This window comes from Sorex fumeus, unplaced genomic scaffold (assembly GCF_029834395.1).
Source record: "Sorex fumeus unplaced genomic scaffold, SorFum_2.1 ptg000265l, whole genome shotgun sequence".
Classification (NCBI taxonomy): Eukaryota; Metazoa; Chordata; class Mammalia; order Eulipotyphla; family Soricidae; genus Sorex; species Sorex fumeus.
The window spans coordinates 7582737-7610528 of record NW_026606322.1 but is presented as its reverse complement, the minus strand read 5'-3'; the positions used below and the strand labels follow the sequence as shown (position 1 = coordinate 7610528).

Sequence of the window (27792 nt, the reverse complement as noted above, 5' to 3'; positions counted from 1 at the left end):
ACTGGGCCTGCTCGAACAAATCGATGATCAACGGGAGGGCCTTTACTTTACTTTACTTTTGTATGGACGCAGCAAGAGATACCATGGAGGCTTGTAGGGCAGCTCTCCTGGGAACATCTTGCCACAGACTCAGACTACAGTGCTTAGGCCAGATTAATCATTCCTAACCCTCGCAGGGTCCAAATCTAGTTACTACTTTTTGAATCATGGCAGAATTTGTTCATGACCAAGCTATTAATTTATAGTAAGATGTTACTTATAGATGTTACTTATAGTAAGATGTTACTTATAGTAAGATAAGTAAGATATAAGATGTTACTTAGAGTAAGATGTTACTTATAGTAACTTAACTCATGGTAAACAAGTCTTTTCTGATATGTCTAAACTTTCTGGTAGTGTTGAGTCTATTTATAATAAAACAATATCTTATATTGACAAATTATAGGTTTTGCATGTATTACAATATTCTTCCCTTGCCAAAATTTTGCTTATTAGCATATACTCAATTAAATGTGATTAATATGTCTCCTCAATCCTCTTATTTCTTCCTCAAGCTTCTGTTACGTACATTTTAAATCTTAATCGATATATTATGTTTCATACCATTTGGTTTTTTCAATGTTTCACTAACCATCTGGGATTCATCTAGGTGATTTACTTTAAGTTACTTTGATTTTCTAATTCCTTAATTCTCCTGCTGTTTCTAACACAGAACTTTGCTTTCCAGCAATATTGTTTAATGTAGCTGTTCTTTTCTCATGATGTCATTTTTATTTAATGTAGAGCTTGTTTAAAAGTTCACGCACATTAATTTTAAACTTATTTTATTTTTGTCATAAACATTTATTGAATCAATAAAGAAAGGAAACACTATAAATTTGTCATATAATCAGCACTTCTTCATATGTAATTTTTCTATATATTGATTTCTACAATATATTTAATAGCATCAATATTTCTTATGAGCTTCAAATAACTTAAATTTGTGAAAACATATTGAATGAAAATGATCACCTGCAAAAAATAAGTCATAAGTTAAAAATAGTTCTATAGAGTAGTTTTCTGCTAATTTTTGTTAAAGGTATATGATAATTTTATTCATGAATGTATTTTTGATATACATTTGAATGACCATTTTTAAAATGTGGTAATTCTGAGTCCAACATATCTTCAGTTAAAAATTATTTTTGAGTTTGCACATAGGAAAAATGAGTTCTCATTAAAATTCAACTCGCAGATCTAGGAATTATTCAGAACTGCTCTTATGCCAATTCCATAGAAAGGGAAAAACAATTACTTTCCAAATCCAGTTTTCATAGTGATATCTGTTTTCTGGCTCCTAGCTTTAAGTGTGAAAAACAATTCCAGCAACTCCACTCTGCTTAGTTTAGTTAAAGCTCTTGCTTTCGATGAAAAACTATTGTACTTAGCTTAACCTGTTTTTATCTAACTGTGATTTTTTTGCTTCTATGAGATTACCTTGTTAAATAGATGTTCAAGCATATTATTTTCTGATGAATTACTTGGATTAACTTGATACATTATATCATATCTACATCTAATAAACAAATTATAGGGATAAATTATTCCTTGACAATGCTCACAAATAGTACGAATGTCATTTTTATATTTTAAAAAAGGAGATAGAAAGGGATAATGCTAAGGATGGTTTAATACTTATATTACAAGTTTTAAAAAAGTTGATAGTAGTAGTATACAATCATGAATATTATTACTGTGTGTATGTCTGTGAAACAAGGTAAAGGTAAAAAGGTAAAGGCCCTCCCGTTGATCGTCGATTTGCTCGAGCAGGCCCAGTAACGTCTCCATTGGAGACTTTGTTGTTACTGTGTCTGGCATATCGAATACTCTCGGTAGCTTGCCGGGCTCTCCGAGAGGGGCGGAGGAATCGAACTCGGGTCGGCCATGTTGGCCGCCTGTAAGGCGAACGCCCTACCCGCTGTGCTATCGCTCCAGCCATGTCTGTGAAGCAAAATCATTTTTATTGAACAAGACTTAGATTGGCTTTCTCATGAAGGAGTGCTCTCTCTTGAATACACATGTAGCTTCCTTATCTCCCTGTTTCTTTGTTTGCATATTTCCACTCCGGAGAAACCTGTGTTCTCTCTTGAGCACATTTCTTGTCTTTCTTCTCACATCTTTCGAGGCGACTTTGTAGGCAAATTCAAGAAAAACTACCTTGCTATACTTAAAAAAAAGCTTAGAAAGATGTGAAAAGAGAGAGAGATAGAATGAGAGAGGAAGACAGAGAAAGACAGAGGGAGGGATGGAGGAAGGGAGAGAGATAAGGAGAGAGAGAAAGGACATGTTCAAGAGAGAACACCATCTTTTTCAGAGTAGAAAAAGTAAGCCAAGAAACAGAAAATCAAGCAAGTGAGCCGCATGTACAAGAGAAAACATGGACTTGAAGAGCAAACCCCAAATGAATTTGTTTGATGTTTTGTTTTAGGGTAGGGGAACACCTACCAGTGCTTAGGGCTTATTCCACAGGTATATCTGGCAATGCTCGGAAAACCAAAAGGAGTACCTGGAATCAAACCGGAATTGGCCATGTGGAAGGCAAGCATCCTGTCCACTATACTATAGCTGGCCATAATTAACTTTTCTTAATACAAGGATCGTAAAGTGGAGTTTATTCTGTTGTTGGTGCATATAAGAGTGGATATGAATTTATTATATGAATAATATATGAAATTATTACATCTAGTAATTTTACATTGTCAGTAGACCTAATTTTAGCTACTTTCGTGGCAGCTTACTTATACTTGGTTAGAGTTATAGGACAGAAAGGCTGGTCACGAACAATAGCAGGACCTGCTTATGAGATAGGGTTTGGTATGCCTGAATTTCCCTAGACACGCTTCATTTCTTTAACTGACTAAGAAGCTTCCTGCAGCATAACCCTTTATTAATCATCACCAGATCCCGGAGGGAGAACAGTGCAGTCTCCTGCCCCCACGCCTGGCTGTTGCTCGCCGTGGCCCCTTGGAGGGAGCGGGTTGAGCTTTCCTCCCCGCCCCGACCAGGTCTCCGGCAGCCAACGACCTCCAGGACCAGACACCACCATGCTGAGACCACTCTCCGCACACCTGAAGGTACCGGCAGAGGGACAAAGCCACGTGGGTTCCGGGGCCGAGATCTCCAAGCCTACTCGGATTGGAGTCGAGCATCCTCCACCCAGATCCTCCAAATTCCAGTAGGCGGGGGTCACACCCACCACCTGGTCCCCTGGCACCGTGTAATCCCATCAGCGGCCAAGACTCAGAGAATATAAAAACCAGATCCTGGAACCGCGCGGCCGCAAAGGCGGCCATGCGACATTTTATTATGACATCTCATTCCTACTTTGACAAACTGGCAGGCTCCCGAATGTAACCTGCCCACATGGCAGAGTCTGGCAAACTCCCTGTGTCGTACCCAATATGCCAAATACCAGTAACAATGATGGGTCTCATTCTCCTAAAGAGCCTTGAATATAATCTCAGGGCTAGGATGAAGGAGATGTTACTGGGGCCTGCTCGAGGCAATCGATGAATAACAGGATGATCTGTGATCTGATCTGAATCATCACTGAGTTTTGGTCAGAATGTTCTATATCCTGTTTTGTACTAGGGCAACTGTTGTCTTTGCATCATGAAATTGTAACCGATAAAAGCTAATCACTTGAGTCTGGGTGACTTGCCTGGTGGGCCAGTGTAGACTTCAAATCTTTATGCAGATGTCTTTTGTTAAGAGTTATCTTATCACCTGCAGGTTTGGTCAAGTCCTGTCAGGGATCCAGGACTAGACAAACCTCATTCAAAGAGTGAAACTTATGTAAGAGACATAAGGATCTGCCTTGGTAATTCTGACACAAGACAAAGTATTCAGGCTTGTGTTTCTTAATGGGACAGAAGCCACAGCAGTTAAAAAGCACATGACCAAACTGTTTATAAGGACAAACAGAGCAAAAGTAAGGGATGGACAACTTGAGGATAGGTTAAATATAGACATGCTTTATAGCCGTTTGTCCCCTGAGAAAGAAACTTTGGTTTGAGGTTGTAAAAAGAAGGAGGTTTTTCAATCACCACCTCCTGACCTAACTGCATCCAGCCTTTGCCTCATAGAAAAGAAGGAAAGATAGCCTGGGAGTAGTTTATTTTCCCAGGAAAATCAGTAGTTAACACTTACCCTGGAAAAAAAAATCTGATGGTATCAAGCAGCTGTTTTCCATGGCTTTTAGGTAAGCCAGAGACAAGAATTTCTCACTGACACTAATAACCACTTTTACTGCCATTCAAATAAAAGTTTAACCTACCCCAAGCCACCACCATTGATCTACCTGCTTCTACCTAATTCCCCCTAGGAAATTCTAGTAAGCTAAGAAAGAAATATATAGGTCTTTCACCTCTTTTATTACGTTGATTCCTAGGTACTTGACTTCCAGGGGCACAATTGTGAATGAGTTTTTGAAATATCTTTTTTGTTTCATTATTTGCATATATAAAAGTCATGAATTTTTGCAATGCATGTGAATTTTGTAGGTTGCCACTTTACATTACAAAATTGTTTCTAGGAGCATTTTTAAAATAGCATCTTTAGGGTTTTCAAAGTGGAGTATCATGTTATCTCAAATAGTGAGAGTTCATATTCATTTTCAATTGGTTGCCTTTGATATCTTTCTTGCCTAATTGCTATGGCAAGGGAGTCTAATAGTATATTGAATACTAGTGGTGAGAGTAAAATCCCTTGCATTGTACCAGATCTTAGAAGGAAGACTTCAAGGATTTTCCCCATTAAGTACAATGTTGGCCATGGGCTTTTTGATAATTTGCTTTAACCATGTTGAGGAAAGTTCCTGCAACTCCCATTTGATTGAGGATTTTATCATGAATGGGTGCTGGATCTTGTTAAATTTGTTCTCTAAATCTATTAATATGATCATTTAATTTAGTCAAAGGAAACTATGAAACAATATTGAATGAAATAAGAGAATATACAAGGAAATACAAACACATTCTCTGTTGGATTAACATTTTGAAAATGGCAATATTGCCCAATGTATTGTATAGAGAATGCAGTACCTGTAAAAATACCAATGACACTTTTTAAAAATAGATCAGATTCTGCTGAAATTTATATAGAATAATAACATCCCCCCACTCTCTCAGCCAAAGTAATCCTAGAATAAAGAAAAGTAGGAGGCTTCTTATTCCCCAACTTCAAACTGTACTATAAAGCTATTGTCACTTAAAAAAGAAGGATACTAGAATAAGGACAGACTTTCAGATCAATAGAATAGAAATGAGAACACAGGTATGTGGAAAGTTGATCTTCAGTAAAGGAACAAAAAGCATTAAATGGAGCAAGGAAAGCCTTTTTGACAAATGGTACTGGGTAAACTTGTCAGTCACATGCAAAAAACAAAATGAATTCAGGTCTCTTTATACCATTCACAAAAGTCAAATCTAAATGGATTAAAGAACTCAATTCCAGACCTGAATTCATAAGTTAGGAATACTGAGAGAATCATAGGCGTGGCACTCCATAACATTGAAGCTAAAGGCACCGTTAATGGTTCAATGTCACTGACGAAGCAAACAGAATCAACGATGAATAAATGGGATTAGGTCAAATTAAGTTGCTTTTGCACCATAATAAAAAGACGCCCCACAGATTGGAGAAAACTATTTGTTCGCTACTCATCTGATAGAGGGCTGATATCCAAGATACACAAAGCGCTGGTAGTATATTACAAGAGGAAAAAATCAAGAATGAGGTAATGGGGGTGAGAGCCATAGTGCAGCAGGGAGAGTGTTTGCCTTGCATGCAGCACCTCAATTCACTCCTGGCACCACATCTGGTCCTCCATGTCCTGTCAGGAATGATCCCTGAGCACACAGCCAGGAGTTAGCCATAAGCACTGACAGGTTCAACTTCAAAACAACAACAACAACACAAAACTGGGGTAAAGTGATAAACAGAAAATTCCCCTAAGAAGACAGACAAATGGCCAGAAGGCATTGGAAGAAATGCTCAGCCTGACTAATCATCAGGGAAGTGCAAATCTGTAAAACAACAAGATATCACCTCATGCCAGAGACTGGCTCACATCAGAAATAATCAGCGCTGGGGTGGATATGGAGAAAGGAGACCTTCATTCACTTCTGGTGAAAATATTGGTTGGCTCAGCCTTTGGGCAAAGCAATATGGATATCTCTTGAAAATCTAGAAATGAGCCTCCACATGACCACTGATTCCTCTTCTTGGTATCTACCTCAAAGGACAAAAGAGAAAATTAAAATCCCATTTAGAAAAGACATTTGCACTTCTATGTTCATTGCAACACTATTCATAATACCCGGAATCTGGATCCCAAGTGTCCATGAACAGATGAATGTTCTATACCATAAGGAAACTATGGTACATGTACACAATGGACTAGCACTTGACTGTAAGAAAAGATAAAATCGTGTAATTTGCTGCTCCGTGGATAGATCTGGAGAGTATTATGGAGGGGGACAGACGCAGAAGGAACTTCTCATACGCAGAACATAACCAAAACATAGTAGAGGGATAATAAAGGCCAAGAGACAAAATAAATCAGTAGGATGCAGATCACAGGAGATCTACATCTAAACCATAGTGCATGATAGTTTTTTTTTTAAGTGCCTGGTATAGAGATGGGGGTTGGGGAAGAGTTGGAAAGGAAGGAAACTGGTGACAATAGTGGAAGAAACTTCACACTGGCAATGTTATAATATAATTGGTATTGGAATATTGTATTGCTGAAACTCAAGCATGAATAATTTTGTAAATCATGGTGCCTTCAGAGAGAGAGAGAGACAGAAAGAGACAAAGAAAGGAAGAGAGAAAGAAAGAATGAATGAAGAAAGAAAGAAAGAAAGAAAGAGAAAAATACAGAAACAAAAGAAAGAATGAAAGAAAGGGAGATAAAAAGAAAGATAACGAAGGAACACAGAAAAACACAAAGACAGAAAAGAAAGAAAGGCATATAGACAGACAGCAAGGAAGGAAGGAAGGAAGGAAGGAAGGAAGGAAGGAAGGAAGGAAGGAGGGAGGAAGGCTAACAGAGATATCAATGGAAGGAAGGAAGGAAGGAAGGAAGGAAGGAAGGAAGGAAGGAAGGAAGGAAGGAAGGAAGGAAGGAGGGAGGAAGGCTAACAGAGATATCAATGGAAGGAAGGAAGGAAGGAAGGAAGGAAGGAAGGAAGGAAGGAAGGAAGGAAGGAAGGAAGAAAAAGAAGGAAGAAAGATCACCTCCCTCAGGTCATGGAAGTGCGGGGCTAAATTTGGTAATGTTTACAATTACAAAACAGGTTTACAACTATTTTGTTACAGCACAACCAGCCAGCCTGGTACCAACAGAGCTGATTCTTGACTTGTTTCCATTAAAATAGACTGGGGGCAGAATCTGCTGTATGAGCTGAGAAACACTGGATCAATCCCAAATGGCTGCAGGGGTAACCTTCCCCTGCGCATAGTCCTCTCTTCCTCAGCCCTAGAGTAGTGTCCGTCATCTGAGATTAATGGGTCAAAGAGACAGCAATCTGATTCATGAACTTGGTGTATGTGGTTTTGTAGGCACTGTGTGTGGTAACTTTTAGTATCTGTGTGTAGGTTCTGAGGTATTAAAATCAAGTTAAAAGCTATAGATGTTTTATGAATAAAAATAAAATAACAGTATCAGGAAGACATACAGTGGTGGAGGAATGGGGTTTGGAACACTGTATGACTGAAACCTAATTATGAACAGCTTGGTAAGGGACTATCTTATATGGGCCCTCGTGTTGATCGTCGATTTGCTCGAGCGGGCCCAGTAACGTCTCCATTGGAGACTTTGTTGTTACTGTGTCTGGCATATCGAATACTCTCGGTAGCTTGCCGGGCTCTCTGAGGGGGCGGAGGAATCGAACTCGGGTCGGCCATGTTGGCCACTTGTAAGGCGAATGCCCTACCGCTGTGCTATCGCTCCAGCCCATCTCATATGATTCAATTTAATTTTTTTTAAAAAAAAACAGTACCAGGAAGATGGAAAATGTATTTACGGTAAAAATCAATTTTAAAAAATGTTAAGAGTTCTTTACCAAGATAAAACTGGCTATTCTAAATGGGGAAAAGAGACAAAACAAAAGGTTATTTTTTTTAAATAAAGAAATACTTGACCTTTAAGTTAAACTAAACTTAGACTATTTATAACTTTTCCCTTTCCTCTAAATAGTATATTTTTGGTTGCCGTTTTTCAAGATAAAAATTTAAAGTCGTACATATGACATCGTTTGACCATATGAGCTGCATATATAGCTGAATATAACAAAACTTCTAACACGTTTTTTAGTTTTGGTAAAAGCTCCGTGAAAATTGGAAGGGTTTGTGGAAAACCTGACTCTAGAATTGTTGACAAATAACTGAAAGTTGTGTATGAGAGAAGAGTCACTTAATCACTTAATCACTTAACTTCCTGTTAGTCGTCGATTTGCTCGAGCGGGCGCCAGTAACGTCTCCATTTGTCCCTGTCGCGTGCTAGTGTAGCCCAATGGCATCTCTTCGCTCCGGGAACATGGAGGGCCTCAAACCGATCGTTCATGACCTTGACAAAGAAGTCTGACCATCTGGTAGGTGGGCGGCCACGCGGTCTCTTGACATCCCGTGGAATCCAATCAGTAACAGCTCTAGTCCAACGGTCGTCTTTAAATCTCATTACGTGACCAGCCCATCTGATTTTCGACACCTTGGCAAATGAGACAGCGTCCCTGATCCTTGATCGTCGACGGATGTCAGAACTCCGGATTCGTTCTCTCATTTGAGTGAAACGTGATATTCCAAGCATAGCTCTTTCTATTCTTCTTTGGGAGACCTGAATGGCGTTCTCATCTTGTTTGCGTAGGGCCCAGGTCTCTGAGGCATATGTTAATGCAGGAAGAACAGTGGAATCAAACAGATGTGCCCGGAGCCGGAGGTTCTTCGTCCTCTTAGCTATTTCTTCGACGTTCTTGAAGGCGTTCCAAGCCGCTCTCTTCCTCCTGCAGCTCGGGTGCCAGGTCATTTGTCATGTTGACCTCTCGACCTAGGTACACATAGCTGTGGCATTCGGAGATGGTCGTTCCATTGAGAGCGAATGGGGCGTCAGGAACAAGGCTGTTTCTCATAAACATTGTCTTCGTAAGATTCAGCTGTAGTCCTACCTTTCCACACTCACGGTCAAAGTCGGCCAGCATTTGTGCCACTTGGCTGATGTTTGGTGTTATGAAAACAATGTCATCAGCAAAGCGGAGGTGGTGTAGTTGCCGACCATCTATCTTCACTCCCATTCCTTCCCATTCCAGTCGTCGCATGATGTTCTCGAGGGTGGCACTGAAGAGTTTTGGTGAAATGGTATCACCCTGCCGCACCCCTCTCTTGACATCAACGATCACTTCTTTGTAGAATGGTGAGATCCTGGAGGATCTCACGGAGGATCCTGATGTATTGGGCTTGAATGCCCTGATTAGCTAGGGCTTCAATGACCGCTTCCGTCTCAACAGAATCAAAGGCCTTCTTTAAATCAATGAACGTTAAGCAGAGCGGCATCTTGAACTCCCGAGAAACCTCAATGAGCTTGGTTACCGTGTGGATATGGTCGATGGTGCTGAATTCTTTGCGGAACCCGGCTTGCTCGCATGGTTGTCCTTCATCTAGTGTTCTGCCAATCCTATTCAGGATGACTCGAGTGAACAGCTTGTAGATGACAGACAATAGGCAGATCGGGCGATAGTTGCCAATGTCATGGATGTCTCCCTTCTTGAATAGTAGTACGGTCCAACTACAACTACAACTGGTCTCATGAGAGAAGAGTAAAGTTTAAAATGATTTGGTTCGGGACTATGTGTTTTCTGTTTAGGAAACTCAAGAAACTTTAATTCTTTAAACTGTTACCTACGGCAATGTGGTAGACTGCATCTTGTTATAAGTAAAACATTTCTCGCTCCTAGGTGTATTTTGCATGGGTTTTCTTTTTCCTCCTTTTTCCATGGCAATGCCTTGCTTGAATATATATACAAGATGGCAGACTATATTTTGTCTTTTTAATACATAATTTTGGAGTCAATTGCCTCAAAAATAATACCATTGAAGGTGGATGCTGATGGAAAATAATTTCTACCAAAAAGGGGGCGAAATGACGTGAGACTCATTTATTAGTAAAGGAACAGCCAGCAGATCACACTGCAAAATCATGCAGTAGTCCCTGGAGTTTTCTCTTGTACTGATTCTTCAAAATGCACAGAAGTTGGACTTCATGATCTGCATGTGTCAACGCAGTCACCAGGACCACAGGACCCCTTGAACCTGATTTATAGTCACCAGCTATGACTCCATCTAATTGGGTTTCAATATAGATATGAAACATTATTTTCTCAATATCCCCCTGGCTATCACTGACTGAAAATTTTCCTTTAATACCACTTCCCCCACAGCCATTAGCAATGCTGAACCTATCTAAGTGTTTAAAAACTGGAATTTTTTTTTCCCAAGGAATTATTCAAGAGCCACCCTGCTGATATCCCATGTATCACCCTCAGGCTACACAGGAAACTAAAGGCAATACTCAGACTTCTGAACCCCAGGATCAGGCCCCCCATTAAACAACCTATTTACCCTAACACTACTCTTGAAAACCAAAAACAAGGGGAAGAGGGATCCTCTCCCTTTGATCCATATTTTACGCTTTAGATACTTACACGTTAATTTTTTAAATTCCCTTTTAGAAATATTTAGTGAATAGTTTAGTGGTGGAAGGTGAGGGTATGTGACCACAGAGAAAGAACTCAAAACCTCACTTCACACATATTAGGTATGTTTTCTAATACTTGAACTGTCTCCCTGGCCCCAGATATTTTTGGAAATAATTAAATATAACATGGAAAACTATGAATCTTTCAAAACCATAGTCTTGCCTCAATAATGTAATTATTTTAATGAACTTTGATTTGCCAAATTATTTTCATTAAATACTGAAAGATTTATGAGCATCAAGAAAGTGATTTTTTATCTGTACAAATTTTCCTCCTTGTTTTATGCATTAATGGATATATATTACCAGCTCAATTACACACTTTATTTTGTGATTTTTGTGTTAGTTAGATTTTTTCTTAATATCAAGTTACCAAAGATAACATATTGAATTCGTGATAAATTTTTTTTCTGCAAGATACTATAGTCTTCATCTCTTTAAAAATAACCCATTTTTGTCATTTATTAGAATTGTAGTCTAAAATAATTTTAAATTAAATCCTAGAAATAATTTCTAGAGTGTAATCTCTTTCATTTATTGTCATAAGCATTTGGCATTGCAATAAAAGATAAATGTAAAAAGGCAGCAAAGAAAAGCTCAGATCTGTATAATGTTTTAAAAGTGGATGATACTTATATAAACAAAATACCTAATATTAATGGAATATGTTAAAACTTTATATTTTCTCTCAATGTATTCATATCCACACACAGAAATAGGAATGTTACTTTGACATTAATCTTTACAGAAAAGGAAACTCAGTCACAAACAGTAACACGATTTGCACCAAATCAAACAACCAGAATGAGTCAGACAAATATAATTTGTATATGCTCACATTAGAATGCTATTTTCAAACCATTATATATGAAATATTTTTGGCTAAATTTGAGATTTGGCTAGTTCATATTCTAATATTCTAAATGACAGTTTCAATGAAATAAAGTAAAACTTTTTACTATGCATAAGCTAATTTTTCAGAAATTACTAATGTATATGAACAGGATTCAATGGGAACACTTAAAATATGACATTTGTCCTAAAGAATATCTACTGCGTATAGGTCAATAGAATTTCATTTGGAGTTTGAGTCCACAATGGATTCTGTGAACAGCTGTTTGCCTGAACTATTTGATTAGTATGCATAAAGAAGAAACAAACTGTGCAGGTCAAGTCAAATAAGAGAAGAAATGATCATTAATAACAATTATGTTCCTATAGCTTTTATGATTTTTATTATTTCATAAGATAGTAATAGCACAAAAGTATCTACTACTTAAGACCATATATTCAGTTCTGCTTAATGCATAACAATATTTGTAATAAAGAGCGGGTAGGGCATTTGTCTTGCATGTGTCTGACCAGGGTTCGATTCCTCCGCCCCTCTTGGAGAGCCCGGCAAGCTACCGAGAGTATCCCTCCCGCATGTCAAAGCCTGACAAGCTACCTGTGACATATTCGATATGCCAGAAACAGTAGCAACAAATCTCACAATGGAGACATTACTGGTGCCTGCTTCAACAAACTGATGAACAACAGGAGGATAGTGCATTGATAGTGCATAATACAATTTGTTTCTGCAGCTATCTAGGCAATCAAATTGTTATTCTAGTAACCCACAATGTAGTGGTAGGTAGTATTTGGAATAAGTGATTCCTTGATATCATATTACCCTCACTTTGAGCACCTTTAGCTTGAACTAATTTTCTTATTATAATTAAGTCATTTATCTGTTAGAGTCGTTAAATGTGAATAATAATTCACAGTAGGACAAGCACATAGAGCACAAATCCAGCAAAAATGTTGTCTAAGCAATATCTATAGATGGTGGTTTCTCAGACAACTCATATTAAACATTTTGAAGAGAACTGCTCATGCTATATTCTTTAAAATCCTTCTTTGTGCCAAGGAAGCAATATTTTGGAGAAATAACCAAATAAACAAAAATGACTTCTGACACCAGACAGATTGGATGTTGAATCATGTCTCTGCGACCTATCAGTCAAATCTTGTGAATTCGACATCTTTGATCTTTTCTGTCTCCATTATCTCATTTGTAAGGAGGCTGTCCACATTTCTTCTGGAAAGTTTGTGAGTTTTCTATAGATAGTGGTTGTGAACGGTATATCTAATAGATTTGTGGAAAAGGAGAAGTACATAATCATGCCATACTCTGCAATTCTACTGAGAAAATGCTTAGAGGATATCATTGGTTAACCCTTATTGATTTCATGGCAATTTTTTTTCCTGCAAGATACTCTTTAAAAATAGCCCATTTTTGTCATTTATTAGAATTGTAGTTTGAATATCTAATCTATTTCTTGCAGATATTACTGTTTTAAAGACATTTCCTATGAAAACATTCTACTTCCGTTTATCTGATCCACCAGTTGAAATATTATGCTCAACATTTTCACCTTTTGATCTTAAGAAATGTTCTGTTTCACAAGATTAAAGGCATTCATTTCAATTACATTTAAAATTATTTATTTGTTATCCACCCTAATATGTATCATTATAATCACTCATCCTTTCTGTTCACAAAATAACTTAATTCCTATATATTTGTCCTCTGTTTTATCCAAATGTTATTTCCTTTGAGCGTTGCATTATTTCTTTCGAAATTTTCTCCTATTTTTTTTCACTTCAATAAGCATTTTACATCTGATATTTCAAGCAACTGTGGAAGTCCTACCTATTCTGTGGGCCCTGGAAATTATTATTTAGAAAGATGATCTAGCTGAGTTTATTATCTGCCTCAGTAGCACCATTGTTGCTTTGTAAGTCCTCCCAAACTTAAGAAAAAAGCATCACGAATTCCCTTTAATATATAAATTTTTCAATCTCTCCTCTGGCTTCAACTCTACTAAATATATTCCTTTAATGTCTTCCTTTCTATCAGTATATTATGTCTTAATATTTGAGCTTGTACCCTCCGAGAGAGCATATAATGTCCCTGCTGCAAATGGCAGCTCATGCAGAGAGATGCTTCAAAAATATTTCTAAAGTTGATAAAGAGGGATATGAGCAAAAATGCAGCATTATTTAATAACCTGCAAAACACAAAACTTTAAAATTCAAATTTTCCCCAAATCAAATCTACCATCCTGTGCCCAGAGGCACTCAAGAAAGCAAGCCTGTAAAGCTACACACTGCTGCGAATGCAGACCTCATACAGCAGCAGAGGTATATAAATATGCAAATCATAGATGTATACGCAGACACAGCCTTCCAATGGAGAGCACCAGCTGTCATAGGCAGAAAATTACTCTGAGGACTTGGCATTGGAGAAATGGCAAATACCCTCTGGTTGTAGCTGTCCCATCAATCATGGGCCATTTGGCTAGGCTACGTTCCTGAACATGTTTTCGCCCCCTTTTAATTTAGTTTAACTCAAGGAACATTTTAAGGTGATGAAATAAGGACTATAAATGTGTGATCTGCATAATACTAGGGAGTTTACTGTTCTGTGATTATATTTTTTACTGTATTTTACCATTAAAGCTCTTCATTTTCTTTTATACCACACCAAAGAAAACACACTATAAATGTCAAGTCAATGCTTTATTTCTCTGTATTATAAACGGTTAGAAAGTATTCTTCTGAGATATAGATGATGGGCAATATTCAGCTAAGTTTGTTTTTAAATATTTTTCAGAGACTATTAAAGATTGGCCCAGAAAACTCTAATTTTTTTTTCTTCTTGAGTCACACCTGGCGATCCACAGGGTTTACTCCTGGCTCTGCACTCAGGAATTACTCCTGGTGGTGTCAGAGGACCATATGGGATGCTGGTATTCGAACCCGGGTCTGCCACGTGCAAGGCAAACACCCTACCTGCTGTGCTATTGCTCCAGCCCCGAAAACTCTAAAATTTTGAGATATAAAGATTTAAGTTAACTAGTGACTAAATGGAAGTAGAATGGGAAGAAAGATGAAAATATAAAGTGAACACTAACAAACAAGTGGTACTCCTAGAGTTTACGGAAAATTCTGGCTAATGGGGGAATAAGAAATTCACTCCTCCATAGAGAACAAAGTATGGCTTTCAACTGTAGAGGCAGACTAAGAAGTAAATATGTCATTGATTTTAAATAGCAGTATTATCTAGCAGAGAGCAGATCAATGACAGTTGCATAAGTTTTCAGGTGCTTCAGGATATTGAAGAACAATCCCATTTCCCCCCTCCATAAACCATTCCATCCAGAAGAGTAATTTAAAATGTGCCATAAATCATTATCTGTTCAGCAACCAATCAGTTATTTAGGAAAGTTTTATCTACCCTTATTCTTTTGCCTTGAAACCATCTGAGATGTTATCTTGTTGTTAACTCATAGATCGTGTAGTTTTTCTGAGTGATTATTTGTAAGAATAATACGTTTTCTTTCAGATTTAATTTTTTTTATCATAATCCATACCAGAAGGGAAAGCTGATATTTTTCATTGTAAAGCTTAAATATCTCAACAAATATTAGTTGGGTAATGTTCATTACACTGTTGTAAAGAAGCTGATGAGATTTAGTGCTGTTTCACAGATAGAACAGAGGACAGATTATTACAAAGATATGCTTCTTACATATACAAGTAAGATGGGGAAGAATTAAAATGAATATAGACTAAGATTTTCTTTTCATTTCAACATTCTCTATGTGATTCTATCTCTGTAGATAGAATGTTATGGGTCAATGTTAGGGCTCTGTGAATTTGGATGTTACTATCACAAAGTTACACCATTAACACATTACCATTTTTTTTCTGAGCTTTCGAAGTTTTGAACTTCTCTGTAGTTTCAAAGGGAAACTAGACACAATGTGAGCACGCTGAGAAGACTATAGACTATATATAGAAGACTATATATAGACTATATTATACTACTAGAGAAGACAAGAGTTGCATTCAAATAGCCATTATTATGAAGTAGAATGTGACATATGTTTAGAATTAGATAAAGCAGATCTAGTATTAGAAAAGAAAGAGCTTGTTTGTAGATGTTAAGATCAAATAATCTAGAAGAGATACTCTACATAGTATGTAGGGTGATCTTTAAGCCTCAATGTGATATTATTAATTAAAATTTTCAATCAACAAAAACATGTGGAAACACAACTAAAGAAATGCAAATCACACTTAGTGTTGTGGCACAGTATTGGGGCAATCATTGTAGCCTGTTGTGCAAGATCAGGTGAGCACCACAGCTAGAAACTGCAAGCATCATAGCTAGGCACATGTGCAGAGCCTGATCATTGCACAACATCAGTGACAATGATGGCAGGAAGAGGGCATATTTGTTTTTTAAACCTTCAATTGGTTTCCTTCAACTTTGGAATAGCCAAACAGAAAACCAACAACAAACATTCCAGCAAGGTTCTGTGTACCTTTGTAATGTCTTCTTGTTTCCCATCTCTTCTTATTTGTCTTGCTACAATTAATTGTTAACCACTCTAATTATTTTATGACATTCCCTTTTACTCCATACCTAGACAACATGACTTTCACAATTTGGGGAAAATTTTGATATTTCATGATACACAGAATGCATATAGTATGATTTGTAATATTACGGGGGCATATCACTCAGACTGATCTGTATGCTGAGGTATAGTTTTGAAATAAAAATGTTAGTATGTAAGATATGTTTTATGAATACCTGGAAGTAATATTCAGGATAGTTTAGAATACAAAAAAAGTGGGGGTAAACTGTATCACTTGAATAGACCATGAGAAAGAGGAAACAGTGGTAGGGTGTTTGCCTTGCATGCAGCCAGCCTGGCTGAACCAAGTTCGATTCCTCTGCCCCTCTTGGAGAGTCTGGCAAGATACTGAGGGTATTCAATATGTCAATATATTGGAGAGTGTAAGAAAATATGATGCAGGCTGCAGATTTAGGTGACTTGCATGCATGGATCCTGGTTTGTTCTCCAGCACTGTATAGTCCTCTGAACACTGCCAGCAGCACCCCACACACAAAGAGACAGAAAAATTCCCTGAGCACTTCTAGGTATGGCCCCCAAATCAAAAAAGAATGCATCATAAAAACGCGTGACATTGACTGACTAGAAGAGATAGATGGGGATGAAAAAGTTAAAAAATAACCCTTCTTTGAAAGAAATCAATTATACCTTTATCAGAAATAAAGGAAATTCTAAGGAAAGTAATGGAATATATTGGAAATAATGATTAATATTGATGAGCGTAATAAATATAAAAATGCTTACGAGGTCTACTTGACTCGAATTCCCTCCCTCAAAAAAAAAAAACCAAGGTTGGCAACAGAGACTAGGATTAAAATTATATTGACATTGCATTAAAAATGAGGTCATCAATAGAATTAAAAAAAAGAAGCCAGTGCAGTTCTGATGAGACACAAAGAAATATGAAGATAATATTAAAATGATCTCAAGCGGAGACAGTTATGAGACATAAAATACAAGAGAAAGGCATTATTTCTGGAATTGAGGGAAAAACATTGCAAGGAAAATTAAATTGTAGTGTGTCTAGATAGAATAGTCAGTTTATATCACGGTCCTCCCGTTGCTCATGGATTTGCTCGAGCGGGCTCAGTAACGTCTCCATCATGAGACTTGTTACTGTGTTTGGCATATCGAATACATCACGGGTAACTTGCCAGGCTCAGAATAGTCAGTAGTGTGGCTAAATAGAAATAAGAAAGGATGCTCTGAAATTACTGATTATTTCATTGGGGAGAGTGCAGTGAAAAGTTCTAGACACAATATAAATGTAAGCCTAGGAAGAACTGGGATCTTGCCAAATCAGCCAGTGATAGATGAAGAGATATCCAGAAAACATGACAATTCAGCGAAAGTTAGCATGCCATTATAGAATATTCAATAAAATGTTTGAAATTACAATCATAGCAAGGTACATGAAGAAAGATATCACGACAAGGCTCTAGAACAGTCAGAAGAATAGATCAATGATTTTTGGTACTAAGAAAGTGTCTAGTGATAAACCACAGCATGTGCTCCAGTTTGGGAGGCACCAGTGAAACATCCAGAAAATACTAACAGGTGTTTTAGTTTAGTTGAACTTAGAATATTGCTTTGTTTTGAAACAAAAATGAGATTCAATCTGATCAATTATTTACTCTATATTTTTTGATTGAAGGAATTTGATCACCCACGAAAACTCTTTTTGTTCTTCCTCCCCAAGATTGTGTAATGTGTGCTCAGTGCTATTTTATCACATATCTTTTAGAAAGAATTGTTCTATAACACCCCTTAATTAAGCCCTAATTATTCAAGAATAAGTGATTTTATGAATTTGCTTTTAACTATGAGAAAAAGAACAAATGAAAATCCTTTAGCATGAGGAAATAATGAAGGATTGAAAAATAATGAAGGTATGTCACTAAAGAAAAATTACGTTCTCTGGAAATTTTTCTGAAACTCCATTCTTTTAAAAATAATGAGTTCATTTGTTTAACAAGTTTAATCAATTCTACTGATATTGTAATCACAAAGTTTTAAAATTAAATAATATAAAGTTTATCACTGGAAACATTAAAATTTTTGTAAAAATACAGCATCAGAGAGATAATGCATCAGGTAAGGTGCTTGCCTTGCAAGTGGTTGACCCAAGTTCAAAGTTTTAATCACCAACACCCCATATGGTCCTCCTGCACCATCAAAGCCAGGAGTAAGTCCTGAGAACAGGTTTAGTGTGTTTCCCACAACCAAAATAAAATTTACTGTAACAGATATTCTGTTAGAGTTCATCTACTTTACTTCAATGATATATGAGTCCATAAAATGTCTCTCTGTATTCATTATATCTTCCAAAATTGAAATCTTAGCTTATGACTTTTTGTAACCTGCCATTTCACTTACCCATATATTTCAAATATTTTTATCATGTAATGATGTTCTATAAGCATGATAACAAGATTTGATTGCAAAACTGTTTTTATCTTAATGAATACATCTCTGGAAGTTTTGTAAAGAAAAAGAACTATTATAACTTAAGACATCACTGGATATTCTGCACAATCATGCCAAACATCATGTGAGAAGCACATGATCTCTGGGAAATTTGGATGGGAGATACCACAATTTTCACCATTGCCAAAATGGCCCAGACTCAGGCTTTGATAAAATATCAGTGAAACAAACATTCACTATTAAACTAAATGGCATAGGAACAAACATTACCTGAACAGATTATCTTTGGTCAAATGATTCTTTTGTCAAAAACAGGCCACACCCTGCAGTGTTCAAGAATTACTCCTGGTTCTGCACTCAGGGATCACATCTGGTGTTGCTTGGGGGAGCACAAGGGTGTGGGGGTAATCAAACCCCGAGAGGCAATGTGCAAGGCAGCCTCCCCCACCACTCCGCTGTGGTGTACTAAAGTTTCAGCCCCTTATTAGTAATTCTTAGTCTTGGGAAGGTGCGTTGGAATTTCAAGAACAGGATCTTGTGTTCACGTTCTACTTCTCAGGGCATCTGGATCTTGTTTCTGCTTTTGCATGGAGTAATGATGCCTGCATTCAACAAACTGAACTGAGCATAATTGCTAAACACAGGGAAAAGTTTGAATGTGAGGCAGCCACTCCAATGTCTATTATAATAGTTCTCACACAGTTAATCAAATTGCTCCTACTCGTTCTATATTCTGCATGTTTTCAATATTTACCACTATTTATATAAAAAAGTAATTTGGTTATGATCAGTTTATACCAAAAATACATGGGAATATTTTTTAAAAAGATTTGTTAAGTGCAACGACTGAGCCAATTGATACAAATATATTTTTAAATCTTGACGGACATCCACCCAGCAGTTTCCACTAATTTACACTCTCAACAGGGAGGTATGTAAGTGTCAGTTTTCCCACTGACTTGCAATAAAAGTAGTCATATTTTGTTAACCCCTTCCCAGTAGATTGTTTTAACAAATATCATTTCTGTTTACTTTGCAATTCTTTGACATTACAGAGGTTTCAATAGTTTACTCTATTCGATGATTCAATGAGTCCTCCTGTAAAATGATGATTTATACCATTCATCAAATTTTGATTATAATTCCTATTTTGAGCCATTTATTTTGAAAAATATTTATATTCTAATAGTATTGTTGACATGACTCATACTTTATTTCAAATTACCTTATTTGAATGTTGCACTTTTATATATGAAAAGACACATTTATTCAACTTTTCTTAACATTTACAACGGTTTGATGTCAAGGAAGCCTTCCACACTCTCTTTGTATTATTTGTTTTTGGAAGACACATGGGCGTACTCAGAGCTTACTCTGAGTTCTATATTCAGAGGTAACTCCTGACAGGACTGGGGACCAAATGCAATGCTGGGAATTGAACCAGGGTCAGCTGCATGCAAGGCAACGCATTACTCTTACTCTCCAGTCTTCTTCCACAATCACTGAAATGTTCATTTACTAATGACTTTTCAAAGCTTTTCTATTTCTTTTCTACTATTAAATCTTTAAGAGACTCATATTACATTTGATAGATAGTTATTTAGTATAAAGGTGATTTTATTTCTTTTTAATTATTTAAAGTCATCCATTAGAATCATATTTTCTTAATATCTATAAGTAAATCCTTATTTGTATCCTAATTAAATGTGACATATTTTTTAGATTCATTTGGTGATTTTAAACAAAACATAATTTGGATTATTTTATCTTTAAGAATATCTAACAATCTAACAGAAGAAATATTATGGACCCAATAAAATAATTTTAAAATGTGCTAACTATCTCCATCCATGATTTGTTCAATTTAGTATGATTTCAATTAAAAATAGCTTAAGCAAATTTTAGAGATATGATTTTTAAAAGTATCTGTCTTTGGGAAAAATTTTTATCTTTATATTATTTTTTCAAATATATATGGAAAATGATTTGTATATCTAGATTTGTACTTTATGTATACTTATAAACACATGATTTAATTAATCCCACGACTTTAGAATTTATACTCTTACAGATTTTCCACATGTATGCTATTGTTTTTTCTTGTCTCTAAATGATTTTTCTACTGTTTATTTTACTTTTCATCCAACCTGAAGAGAACACTGAGGACAGGGGAAACTTAGTTTTCAAATTTCAATGAATTAAAAATAACTTGTAATGTAGACCGGGCATAGTCCTGCCATGTAACAGATGTCAATTGAATTTAGAAAATACTATCACCTCCAAATTCTTAATCACAGTCAAAATTCTATGCGTAAGGTATTAAAATACTTATGGCATAATGAATTAACATTTGACTTTAACTGCACTCTTATTACTAACATTCCTTCTTTCATAAATTCTGAATTTTTCCATCAAGCCAATTATTAGTAATTAAATGATTTTGTCTTTTCTTTTCTCTTATTGTTGTCATTTTCAAAAGGATGAAAGCATAGGATAGAATGTGTATAGATATAAATTTTTATTTTACTATTAAAGAAAGGGCTGGAGTGATAGCACAGCAGTAGGGTGTTTGACTTGCATGCAGTCAAATCGAGCCGGGTTCGATTCCTCCGCCCCTCTTGGAGAGCCTGGCAAGCTACTGAGAGTATCTCGCCCACACAGCAAAGCCTGGCAAGCTCCCAGTGCTGTCTCCGTGACGTATTTGATATGCCAAACATAGTAACAACAGTCTCACCATGGAGATATTACTGTGCCCACTCGAGCAAATCAATGAACAACGGGAGGATAGTGCTACAGTGCTATTTAAAAAATGGGCTCCAAATTCATGTATAGAATTTGGAGATAGTAATTCATTGCCGGTGGATACACCTGATTTAGATGAAACTAAATCAAGTCATTCCTATAGAGGACATATTAAATTAAAACTGCATGAAGTAATATTCTTAATCTTATAGTTTCAAAGTTTCAGCTTTTCCCATTATATTTGCTATCTCAGTGCTAATGCTGATGGTCATTTTGGCCTATTAAGAGCCAATCAATGGGTATTGCATAAGGAATTAAAGTAAAGAGTAGAATAATTACAAGTCAGCAAGTAAAATAATTAGCAATATTCTGAAAATCAATAGAATTATCTCTAATATCAAATCTCACTAAACTAGATTTGATATTCTTTATTAGACCACGTTAAAAATGTAGAACGCTCTAGGCTAAATTCAAATTATAGTAGTGGTGAAACTTTTGTATGAAAGTTTTTAGGCAATGTTAAATTATTGAAAAAATAATTACTGTAACAGGATGTCCATTAGGAAATGAAAAGAAGAGAAATGAAAGTAGAAGGAGAACAAAAGAATTAGTGAACAAAGAAAAGAAAAAGTAGGAGAGAGATTAAAAAAACAACTACTTGGAATTCTGGACAAGAGAATTTGGTAACGATTAACAATATTTAATAGGACATAAAACATTTCTAGAATGAAACACTAGTAACAATAATCTCTATACTAGCATTCATAAAATATGCTGTTCTATAGCATCAAGTTTTCAATTATTAAACTTAATGAGAATCTACAGATATTACAATTTTAACATAATATGGATATTCTAGTGGTAATGAGATACAGGAAATGTGGCTTTTTAAATATGTGTATTTAAACATGTTTGGTCTTATACAAAGTCACACTTTTACACTATTCTATAATTATATTGGTTTAATTAAAGTAATTATGCACGATATTTCTTTGCAAGTAATGAATAGATTCTTACATTCCATGTGTGTCACATAAGTAAAAGTGTTACAAAACAATTCTAAGACTATTTAAAATTATAGTAAAATTTAATTATTTATTTAGAAGTACCTTTGCAAAATTCCAAAGCATTTTAAAAAATATCCAATTAGGGTGGCTGAAAAGAGAGTATAGTGTATAGGACTCTTGTCTTGAACACAGCCAACCTGGGTTTGATGTATCCTGGCACCCTATGTAGTCCCCATAGTCTTGACAGCCGTTATCTCTGAGCACAGACCCCAGAGTAAGCCCTAAATACAGTCATATATGGCCCTCCCACAATATCTCCAATTGTATAACATGCAAATTGGTCCATTTCTGAAACAGCTTAGACTATTATAAAAGATAACAAGCTATTAAATAGAAAAATGATCATTCTACTATGATACTGGTCTCATGTGATAAATAAATTGAAAATGAAATTAATTTTATATAGCATGGCAAACATGATATGTAAAAATAACAGTCACATTTTTGAAATATTGTAATGTCAAGATTTCTTTTGTTTTGACATACAGTTGAAGATTCATAATGTTAGAGTTTTAAAAATATCTTTGTAGCTTTTTTGCAATGAATTTTCATCCAGAACACAGGTGTCGTGAAAACCACAGCAAAATGCAGGCCAAAACGGGAAAGGAAAAGACTCACATTAACATCATCATCATCAGATCTGTAGACTCCGACAAGTCCATCACACTGACCACATTTAAAATGTGGCAGCATGGGCAAGAGAACCGTAGAGAAATCTGAGAAGGAGGACATGAAGAAGGAAAAGGTTTCCTTCAAGTACACTTGGGTCTGGATAAGCTGAATGCTGAACATGAACATGGTACCACCATCGATATCTCTCCGGGGAATTTTGAGACCAGCCAAGTACTCTGTGACCTTTACTGATGCTCCAGGACACAGAAAATGCATCAAAAACTTAACTGCAATCACCTCTCAGGCTCACTGTGCTGTCCTGATTGTTGCTTCTATGGGTGGTTGAGGCTGGTATCAACCAAGATTGGGCAGGTCTGTGAGCATGTTCCTCTGGTTCACACAGTGGGTGTGAAACAATTAATTTTTGGTATTTACAGAACCGATACCACTGACTGACTGACCTATCATCAGAAGAGATATGGGGACATTGTTAAGGAAGTCAGCATCCACATTAATAACACTGGTTACAAGCCTGACATAGTAGCATTTGTGCGAATTCTGGTAGGGACAAGGACAATGTGCTGGAGTCAATTGCCAACATGCTATGGCTCAAGGTAAGGGAAGAAACCTGCAACGATGGTAGTGCCAGTGGAATCATACTGTAAATCTCTGGGTTGCATCCTGACACCCGCTGTCCGACTGACAAAATCCTGTGCCTGCCCGTCGACAATATGTACAAGATCAGTGGTATTGGGACTGTCCCTGTGAGCCAAGTTGAGATTGGTGTTCTTAAACATACCATGTTTGCTTCAGTCAATGTTACAACTCAAGTCTATGTTGTTGAAATTCCCCCTGAGGTTCTTAGTGAAGCTCATCCTGGAGACAAAGTTTGATTCAATGTCAAGAGCATGACTATTAAAGCTGTTTGTCAGGACAATGTGTCTGGTGACAGTTAAAATGACCCTCCTGTGTAAGCAGCAGGTTTCACAGCTCAGGTGATCCCAAACCATCCAAGTCACTCCAGGGATGGATATGCTCCAGGACTGGATTGTCACACAGCCATTGCTCTCAAGTTTGCTGAGCTGAATAAGAAGATTAATTGTCATTCTGGGGGAAATCTGGGAAGTGGCCCCATGTTCTTGAAATTTGGAGACACTGCCATAGTTGGTATGGTGCCTGGCAAGCCCGTGTGTGTTGGGAGCTTCACTGACTACCCTCCTCTGGGTCATTATCCTGTTCACTATATGAGGCAAACCATTGTTGTAGGTGTCATCAGAGCAGTGGACAAGAAGGCAACTGGGGTTGGCCAGTGGCCAAGTCTGCCCAGAAGGTTTATAAGGCCAATGAATATTATCTCAGAACCTGCCTCCCCAATTCTTATTCAGGGGTGGAAAATGGTCTCAGAACTATTAGTCTCAATTGCATCTTCAAGTTTAATAGTAAATGAAAATGGTTAATGATAACAACGCATCACAAAGTCAGCAGAAAGAAAGAAAAACATTTTATGGAGCATTTGTGTGTGTGTATGTATGTATGTATGTATGTATGTATGTGTGTATGTATGTTTGTGAGAGTGTAAGTGTGGCAGTTCAACTTATTACTTTTAAAAATTAGTACTTTTTAATGAAAACAACTTGAACAAATATCTATCATAAAATTTTGAAACCCATTTACACAAATATCAATGAGAAAAATAGTATTAAAGTCCACTATGTAAAGAACATGTTAAGTCGCTGACTTTGATGAGTAGAGAAGGTCATTTTATATTTTATACTTTTCTACTGTGACTTTACTTGAGTTTTAGATACAATTTGATGTCATGCTGCACAGAACTGTTCAGGCAGGAAGCAATAAATCTTTCTCAGTGATTTCTTAGGTCTCTAGAATTGTAGTTCTTGGTTTTGTCAAGTGTATCTGAATCATCTGCAGAACGTTAAATACATGCATATTTTGGTCACATTCCTCAGGATTCTGATTCACATTCTGAGAGTGGTTCTTAGGTACCTGCATTTGACAAGTATAATAAACCAAAATGTTTACTTTGTTGCAGATTGTGGAAGGATCACATAAAGAGTGACCCAAATGCCTTCATCTGCAGCATGAGCAGAAAGATCAGAAATAAAGGAGTAAACGTTGGAGAAGAAATAAATATCTTATTCAAAAGAACACTGGAGTATCATATATTACTGATGCTAAGAACGGCTTCTCACTCTCTCCTCTCCACGTGCCTTACCTCTGTTGATGCTATTTTTTAATTATAAGGGGTCACAGATATGTGGGCTGGTGCTTGCATTTATTTATTTATTTATTTCTATTTTTGCTTTTTGGGTCATACCCAGCAATGCACAGGGGTTACTCTTGGCTCATGCATTTAGAATTACTCCTGGTAGTGCACAGGGGACCCTATGGGTTGCTGGGAATTGAACCTGGATTGGCCACATGCAAGGCAAAAGCCCTATCCACTGGGTGTTTGCATTTATAATTGTGGAGTTATTCGGGTTACACCCTATATTTGTGGGGCTCACATAGCAGACAGGAATGGTCTGTAGATTATACATTCTCTTGTACATAGTACCTGGGGTCCTAGATAACAGGTTCATGGCTTTATGCTTTGAAGCTACTGAGCTAAGCCCTGGGCCCCGAGGAGGAGAATTTCTTAATTTCTTGATCCAAACGTCTTTATTGATTTGTGTACATGCTAAAGCAAATCTTGGAGCTGTATACCTCATGAAACAGGTGTCTGGAGATATCAGTTAGTCAAACATTGAGTTTAGTGAACCATGCAGCATATTTTGTATTCAATGACCTTCTTGATTAGACAAAATGACTATTTTCTTCACATAAATAAACACCAAAATAAGAGTGAAATTACCGGAGATGCTGAAGAGTCACTATTATGAAGGAAAAATAAAGGGGACAGAGAAGGAGAGAAGGGATAAAAGTGAACTGTGGGTTGGAGCAATAGCACAGCAGGTAGGGTGTTTGCTTTGCACATGGCCGACATGGATGACCTGAGTTCGATTCCTCTGCCCCTCTCAGAGAACCCAGCAAACTATCAAGAGTATAGCAAACCTGGCAAGCTACCCATGAAATATTTGATATGCCAAACACAGTAACAAGTCTTAAAATGTTACTGGGTCCGCTCGAGCAAATTGATGAACAATGGGAGGACAGTGACAGTGACAGTGTGAAGGTACAGATATTTAGAGATTTAAAAAGTTGAGATTTTTAAAGTTCAGAGAATTGTTTATGTCCACACATATTTTTTTCATTTTTGATACCTTATCATGGTGTTTTGTAAGCAAGGAGAAGATTTGCTTTTTGCAGGACTCAACTAAGCAAGAAGCTTTGGAGGGCAGCACAAGTTAAGATCGATCTCTCTGTTCACTGTGTAGTACTTACTGAACGTTATTCCAGAAAAAGCAGAAACATACTATAGGAGATATGGAACTTGTCATGTGTGTGGTACCGTGTTTTGATCCCTAGTACTGCATATTCTCTGAGCACTATCAAGGCTTGCTCTTAAGTATAGAGCCAGGAGTAATTCCTGATTACCGCCTTGTGGACGCAAAGCTCCTCTAACTTCCCCTCCTCTAACCCGCAAGTGAGTAGTTTTAGAAGTATTAGGGGATGAAACCTTTGAAATTTAGTGAAATTATGCAGGATTATCTCCCCAATTGTTTTATAGGTATACCATTCTTTCAAAGTAGTGATTCTCAGAGGGTCCCCCCAAGGCAGCAATATTACCTAGAAATGTATAAGAACCTACTCCACACTACTTAATCAGAAATTCTGGTGAATTTGCACCAACCTAACAATATTTAATAGAACCTTTATATGTTTGGTGCGGATATGATTTTTATTTTCTTCTCAAACACCTTTAATAAATAAAATTAAGAACTAAAAAGTTACACTGGTCTTAGAAACCTATTAGAATCCTGCACAATTAAAGCTAGGGCCTTTAGAGATAGAACAGCAGGTAAGGACCTCCATACAGCCTCCTGGGGTTCAATCCCTGGCACCATATATGATTCCCTAAGAACCACCTGGAGGGATTCCTGAGTGTAGAACCAGTATAAAGCCCTAAGCAGAGTATGGTATAGCCCAATTTCCCATTCTCTCCAAGAAGAAGAAAAATAAGGAGGAGGAGGAGGAAGAGGTGGAGGAGGAGAAGGAGAAGGAGAAGAAGGAGGAGAAGGAAGAGGAGGAGGAGGAAGAAGAAGAAGGAGAAGAAGAAGGAGAAGAAGAAGAAGAAGAAGAAGAAGAAGAAGAAGAAGAAGAAGAAGAAGAAGAAGAAGAAGAAGAAGAAGAAGAAGAAGAAGAAAAACAAAAACAACAAGAAGAAGAACTCAAAAATCAAAAGTGAAGAAACAGAACGGAGCAAAATAAATTGGAAGGATGCCAAATAAAATCTAGCAATGCCTACAACAAATGTAACAGGTAATTAATGTACTTGGTAGAATCTGGGCAACATTACCAGGAGAAAAGTGACACTATTCGAGCAAATACTGTAGAGACACTGGAGAATTCTCATCATCACCATCATTATCATGTATTACATGAGAAAACATGATCTTCAGATATTAGGCTATGGATGTACAGTATCATCTAATTTAATACTCTCAATAGATTTATCAGGAATTACATTTTAATTCGCCTATTTGAAATATAAAAAAAACAG

At 36.8% G+C, this 27792-nt stretch overlaps 1 protein-coding gene and 1 pseudogene across 3 annotated transcripts in view; one reads left to right on the top strand and one right to left on the bottom strand.

Annotated features, from left to right (window-relative positions):
• LSAMP (limbic system associated membrane protein) overlaps positions 1-27792 on the bottom strand; it is a 1342850-nt gene that overhangs the window by 327623 nt on the left and 987435 nt on the right. The window lies entirely within an intron of this gene.
• Positions 23040-24558, top strand: LOC130018421 (elongation factor 1-alpha 1-like; annotated as a pseudogene).